Consider the following 7,455-nt stretch of genomic DNA (forward strand, 5'->3'; position numbering starts at 1 on the left):
ACTTCGTGTTGGTGAGCCTCGGTGAGGCGTCTCATAATGGTAGCTTCTGGCCCTCCGCAATGAGGGCAAGGCAGCGTGCCTCCAGCGCCTCGGTGTCAGCGTCGGCCGGGATGGGGCCGGACAAATCCTGTAGTGCCTCCTGCAGGGCGTCGTGGGTGTTCTTGCCAGAGGCGACTCCGTGGCCAATGACCAGCACCTCAGTGACGGTGCTGCCGCCATTGTCGGCTCGAGGGAGAGGATCGTCGTAGACCACCACGTTGGTGGGGAAAGTGTTGAGCGACGCTGTGTCGGAGTCGACAAGCATCAGATCGGTGGAGCCAACCGACTCCAAATCCACAGCGGGCTCGCTGGAGACGTGGAGTTGGTCGAGGAGGCTGACGAGGCGGCTCTTGAGGCAGCCGGTGCACGCGTCGGACGCGGGCTCGTCGGAGATTAGAGCCTCGCCGAGAAGATCGGCGAGGCAGCTTGCCGCGCAGGCGTCGTCGACACCTTGCAGCGCGTCGGGGCAAGCGCCATTGGGCGTGCCAGGCTGGCTACGCTCGCGGGGGACGAAGAGGGTTCCCGTCCAAAACAGGTCTCCGGACGACGGTGCACCTGGCCCCATGGTGGGCGCCAAATGTCGGGTGGTAGGTGCGACATATGCCAACGGGTGGCTTATCATTGTGGGAGCCAATAAGACGTCGCCGGTGCCTGGAAACGGGATAAGGCAAAGACATGCACGCCGGCGAATCTTACCCAGGTTCAGGGCTCTCCGTGGAGATAACACCCCTAGTCCTGCTCTGCGTGGTCTCTGCATGATCACTAGATCCACAAGTAGCTATAAGAGGCTCCTTGAGCAGTTTGGCGACAGGAGGAAGAAGGGGCAAGGCTAGCTCTCTTCTCCTCTCAAAGTTGTGTCTAAAACTATCAAAGTCCAACCCTTTGCATGGGTGCCCTGGGGGGTTTATATAGGCCTACCCCCAGGGGTACAATGGTAATCCGGCTGGGCGCGGGCCCAGCCGTCAGTGTTTACGCTGGTCGGCTTCTCCGCTGACTGCTGGGGCCCACCGACTGGTGGGTCCCGCCGACTGCCGGCCTCCTGGTAGACAGGTAGGTCCCACCGCTTGGGGGTCTTGTTAGGGGCTGGTTACTATTGCTTCACCCTTCATGACGAGGGCTTTGTCGAGGTAAGCGTGGCTACAGTGCCGCCGCCTTGCGGGCACTCACTATAGCCTTACCTCGTCTTGTCTCCTTAATGGTGCACACTCTTCGAGGGAGGAAGCGAGCCGACTGGGGAGAGCCGGCTGCGTCCCTGGACGACTAGGGGAAACGGGGCCGCCTTCGGGTGTCTCTCTGACTGATGGGGCCCGCCGCCTGCGGGTCGTACTGACAGCCTGCCATGGGTGATGTCATGGTCAGCAAGGCAACAGTGCCACGCCGGACAGGTCATAGCTGCCCTGTACGGCGTATGGTAGCCATGCGCATTCTGGGATTCGGGGGTGGCATGTTTCACTGTTGTCACGCCCCATCCCATCGCTATTATGTTGGTGCAAACTTTGAGGGCACGATCTAGGCCGCCTGTTGGGGGCCGACTTCTTGGAGTCGGTCGTGCTATGGCCGGCTTTCTCAGAGTCGGTCATGCCATGGCCGGCATTCTCAGAGTCGGTCATACTGTGGCCGGCTTTCTGGAGTCGGCCCTCCTATGGCTTTCTTTATGAGGATTCTGGGGCCGGGCTGCCTTCCGGGGTAGCCGGCCGGGGGAAGGCGGCCCCGCATCTTGGGCGCTCGAAGGTTTTGATCGGCCTAGTATTTTTTGAAGAGCCTGGGGGAGCCGGCTGGGCTACCCGTGGTCATTTACTCCGACATATAGCATTATTCTGTTCATTACTCTCTATGTGTTACATTTCCAGCATATTCCATGTGCTGACCCGTTTTTCAGGTTGCAACGTTCATGTTGCAGACTTTTCAGACGATGAGTAAGGTGCCTTAGGTCGTGGTCTTATACTCAGTGATGCCGTTGGAGTTGATGGACTCGCTTAGCTTCCAAGTCTTCCGCTATTATCATTATTAGATGGCCTCAAGCCATATTTATTGTAATATGTTCTCTTTTGAGACATTCGATGTAATAAGTGTGTGATAGCTACTCTGTTATAAATCCTTCAAGTACTGTGCGTGTCAGCATTACCAATCCAGGGATGACACTGATGCACAGAGATCAGACTGTTTGAGGTCTGGTCGCTACAAGATGGTATCAGAGCACACGCTGACTGTAGGACACGACAACTAAGCTAAAGCCCTAGATCACTACTCTCTTCTCATTTTTGACTCCTCTCCCTTTTCTACTCTTTAGGATGGCGGATGCAAGGAACAAGTTCGCGCAACCGGATGAAGATACACCTTTTGGACGCCACCTGAAGGAAGTTACTAGATATTTGAACATCGGAGTACCAAGCTTCACCGGGACCTACATAGCCACTTTATCCGAAGAGGAGCGTTGGATGATTCAAGTTCAAGTTCCAGGAAGGACGTTTATGCCCGTCACCGAGCCCATAGAGTTTTCCTTTGATGCACCAACCTGGAGTCTAGGAAAGAGCATGGCAGCCCACATCACCATGGGACGCATTGGAGAAGTTTACCATAAGGATTTCAAGGATACTATTTACCAGATCTGTGGGCGCCGAGATGAGCAATGGGAGATGATCAGTACCAGGAAGGATAGATCAATTGCAGCTTTCATCCAGGAGTTAAACCAGCACATTCATCACCAGGAGAACCAGATGTGCGCAGGCATAATAGATCTGAAGAAGGCATTGACCAAGATCACGGAACTGGAAGAAGAACTCAAGTATACAAGCGATGGATATGAGGAGGAGATGACGACACTCATGGAGAAGAATGATGATCTGAAGAAGAAGCTAAAAGTATTCATGGGATTTCCCGCGACTGGAGGAGAAGACAAGGATTACACTTGCCCGGAGAACTACATCATCATCGACGACTCGGACTCGAACCCAGACAATAGCGATGATGACTTTGTTGATGAAGCTGGAGCAGATATCATGGAGTCTTCGACCGATCAATTTTTCTAGTCGACCATCATAACAGCAGTAGTATTCTCCCATGTATATAGTATAGTCCGAGCACTTTTGTAACGATAGTTAGACCGTTGTATGCCCTTGTTTGAATAGATTGAAGTGATTTGATTGCATTTGTATCATGTGCATATGGGTAGTGTTTTCTCTCGAGACCTCATTCTATTCTATATTCTCATCTTTTCTAAACCCTCAGATGCCTCCCAGACGTGACAATGGATTTGCTTTCCCACTGGAGCTCACTCAGTTGATCCAGCAGCAAAATGCATTGATGCAGATGCTAGTTCAGAATCAGAATCAGGGGAACAACAACAACCCACCACCACCACCACCTGTTGATCACTTAGCCCGTTTCTTGAGGTTGAATCCGCCGGTGTTCTCCAGTAGCACTAAGCCGATAGTTGCAGATGATTGGCTCCGTAAGATGGGAAGGGAGTTGACCACTGCAGGATGCACAAATGCGGAGAAGGTGCGTTTTGCTGCACATCAGCTGGATGGACCCGCAACATCATGGTGGGAGAATTTCACAGCCACTTATCCTATTGACACTGTCACATGGGACCAGTTTCAGCAGGCTTTCTGTACTGCCCATGTTTCAGCAGGAGCTATGGCCATGAAGAAGCGTGAGTTTCACAATTTGTGCCAAGGAGGACGTACAGTTGGCCAGTATGTGGATGACTTTAGTAAACTAGCACGTTATGCCCCAGATGACGTTCCTACAGACGCAGCCAAGCAGGAGAAGTTTCTGGAAGGACTGAATGATGAGCTGAGCATGCAGATGATGGTAGCAACCTTCAACAACTACCAGGAGTTGGTAGATAGAGCTCTCATGATTGAAGGGAAGCAGCAGCAGATTGACAATCGCAAGAGGAAGTATAGACAAGGGAAGTACAATTCTGGAGCTCAGCAGAAGCCTCGTTTTACCCTGAATTTGGGAGGACCTTTTCAGCATACCCATGGAGGAGGGAGTTCGCACAACCGTAGTGGCCCCAAGAATGGTAATGGGAATGGAGGAAGCAACGAACATAACCGTACCAACCCATCGACCCCAGCCAAGAGAGATCTAAGCCAAGTCACTTGCTACAAGCGTCAGAAGACTGGACATTATGCCAATGAATGTCCTAAAGCTAAGAATGGTAATGGCAATGGAAGCTCTGGGAAGAAGCCGAACCCTTTCAACAGGGGACAGGTGAACCACGTTAACGTGGAGGAGGTTGAAATAGGTAAGTTTTTGGTTAAGTCATTTACTGCAATTGTTCTTTTTGATACTGGTGCATCGCATTCATACATATCAAGGGGATTTCTAGATAAGTATAAACTGCCCACCAAGGTTCTTAGAACACCTATGTTAGTAAGCTCACCAGGAGCAGAGTATATGGCCAGTCGAGGATGTTTTCAAGTGCCATTAAGCATAGGTAGGCATGTTTCTCCTCGAATTTAATCATTTTGGAATCGCAAGGTTTGGATGTGATTCTGGGTATGGATTGGCTATCGATGTATGGAGGAAACATCGATTGCGCTAGTAAGTCGATTTTGCTTACCACCCCAGAAGGAAGAAGGATCAAGTATGTATCATGGCATGAGCCGAAGAGGACTCAAGTAAATTCCTTATCATGAGTTGTACAGGAGGAAGTACCAGTGGTGAAGGATTTCCCTGATGTATTTCCAGAGGAGTTGTCAGGCATGCCACCAGATAGAGACATTGAGTTTTTGATTGAGCTTTTGCCGGGCACAGGGCCGATATCTAAGAGACTGTATAGGATGCCCGCAAAAGATTTGGAGGAAATTAAGAAGCAGATTAAAGAGCTACTGGATAAAGGTTATATTTGCCAAAGTTCTTCACCTTGGGGATCGCCAGTGCTTCTAGTGGAGAAGAAGGATGGATCATTGAGGATGGTTGTTGATTATCGGGGACTGAATGAAGTGACAATCAAGAACAAGTACCCGCTACCGATGATCAATGATTTGTTTGACCAATTGCAAGGAGCTAAGGTATTTTCCAAGATCGATCTGCGATCAGGATACCACTAGTTGAAGATTCGAGTGCAGGATATACCTAAGACGGCTTTTACCACTAGGTACGGGCTGTATGAGTATACCGTTATGTCATTTGGTCTGACTAACGCACCTGCCTATTTCATGAACATGATGAACAAGGTGTTTATGGAGTTTCTGGATAAGTTCGTCATGGTGTTCATTGATGATATTTTGGTCTACTCGAAAAATGAAGAGGAGCTTAAGGAGCATTTGCGTTTGTCACTTGGGAAGTTCAGACAACATCAGTTTTATGCCAAGTTCAGCAAATGTGAGTTTTGGTTGAAGGAAGTTGGATTTCTCGGACATGTTATATCCGAAGAAGGAATAGCAGTAGACCCCACCAAAGTTGTCACTGTGACAAACTGGGAGGCCCCAACGACAGTCGGAGAGATCCGAAGTTTTCTTGGACTCGCAGGGTACTATCGGAGGTTCATTGAGAATTTCTCAAAGATTGCGAAGCCCATGACGGAGTTGTTGAAGAAGGACACCAAATTCAATTAGACTGAGGAATGTGAGGCTAGTTTACAGGAGTTGAAGAAACATTTGGTTACATCACCAGTGTTGATTTTGCCAGATCAATGCAAGGATTATGAGGTGTATTGCGACGCTTCGTGTCGAGGACTTGGAACAGTGCTTATGTAGGAGGGAAGAGTTGTTTCGTATGCCTCACGACAGCTTAAGCCCCATGAGTTGAATTATGCTACCCATGATTTGGAGTTAGCAGCCGTAGTGCACGCATTGAAGACATGGATACATTTTCTCATCGGAAACCATTGTGAGGTGTACATGGATCACAAGAGTTTGAAGTACATCTTCACACAGAAGGAGTTGAATCTCAGACAGAGGAGATGGTTGGAGCTCATCAAGGATTATGATATGATATTGCATTATCACCCCGGAAAGGCTAACGTAGTAGCCGATGCGCTGAGCCGCAAGAGCCATGTCAACATGCTCATTACCGGAGAGTTACCGAAGGAGTTAGCCGAAGATCTTCGCGGGCTATGTTTGGAGATAGTTTCGCGAGGCTATGTAGCAGCATTGGAGATTCAGTCTACCTTGATGGACAAGATCAGAGAAGCTCAAAAGACTGACAAGGAGATTTCCATGATAAAGGAGAAGATGAGCAAAGGAAAGGCTAAGGGATTTCGTGAGGATGAGCACGATACCCTTTGGTTTGAGGACCGCGTTTATGTGCCTAATGATCGGGAGATCAGGAAGTTGATTCTGCAAGAGGCCCATGATTCGCCGTATTTGATTCACCCAAGAAATACCAAGATGTATCTGGATTTTAAGGACACTTTCTGGTGGACCGGAATGAAGAAAGATATTGCTGAGTATGTAGCAGTTTGTGATGTATGTCAAAGAGTGAAGGCAGAGCATCAGAAGCCAGCATGATTGTTACAACCATTGCCGATACCCGAATGGAAGTGGGATAAGCTAGGCATGGATTTTATCACAGGATTGCCCAGGACTCGTTCAGGCTATGACTCAATATGGGTTGTTGTCGATCGTTTGATGAAGGTAGCTCATTTCATCCCAGTGAAGACCACTTACATCAGTGCTAAGTTGGCAAAGATATATATGACCAGGATCATATGTCTGCATGGGGTTCCGAGGACCATTGTATCAGACAGAGGAACCCAGTTTACCTCAAAGTTCTGGAATCAGTTACACGAGACTTTGGGTACCACGCTAGAGTTCAGTACAGCCCTTCATCCACAGACAGATGGACAAACCGAGAGAGTCAATCAGATTCTGGAGGACATGCTGAGAGCTTGTGCCCTAGATTATGGATCTAGTTGGGATGACAATTTGCCATATGCGGAGCTCTCTTACAACAACAGTTATCAATCCAGTTTGAATATGGCCCCTTTTAAAGCCTTGTACGAAAGGAGGTGCAGGATGCCATTGTTGTGGGATGAAGTAGGAGACCTTCAGTTGTTTGGACTAGATGTGATTAAGGAGTCTGAACAGAAGGTGAAGTTGATTCGCGATAGACTCAAGGTAGCCCAATCCAGGCAGAAGAGCTATGCAGATTCTAAACGCAAGGAGACAGTTTACAAAGTCGGAGACAGAGTTTATCTTCCTGTCTCCCGCAGCAAGGATACAGTGCCACTGGAAGCAAAGTTGGATAGTGATTTGACCTATGAGGAGAAACCAGTCAAGATTCTTGAATATGCCAGCCGAGTCACCCGCAGCAAGGTTATCAAGTTTTGCAAAGTTCAGTGGAGCCACCATACCGAGGATGAAGCCACTTGGGAGCAAGAGGAAGATCTAGTGAAGGACCACCCTCACCTATTTTCTAGCCAACCCGAACCTCGAGGGCGCAATTCATCTTAAGGGGGGT

This window comes from Triticum dicoccoides, chromosome 3B, assembly GCF_002162155.2.
Source record: "Triticum dicoccoides isolate Atlit2015 ecotype Zavitan chromosome 3B, WEW_v2.0, whole genome shotgun sequence".
Taxonomy (NCBI): domain Eukaryota; kingdom Viridiplantae; phylum Streptophyta; class Magnoliopsida; order Poales; family Poaceae; genus Triticum; species Triticum dicoccoides.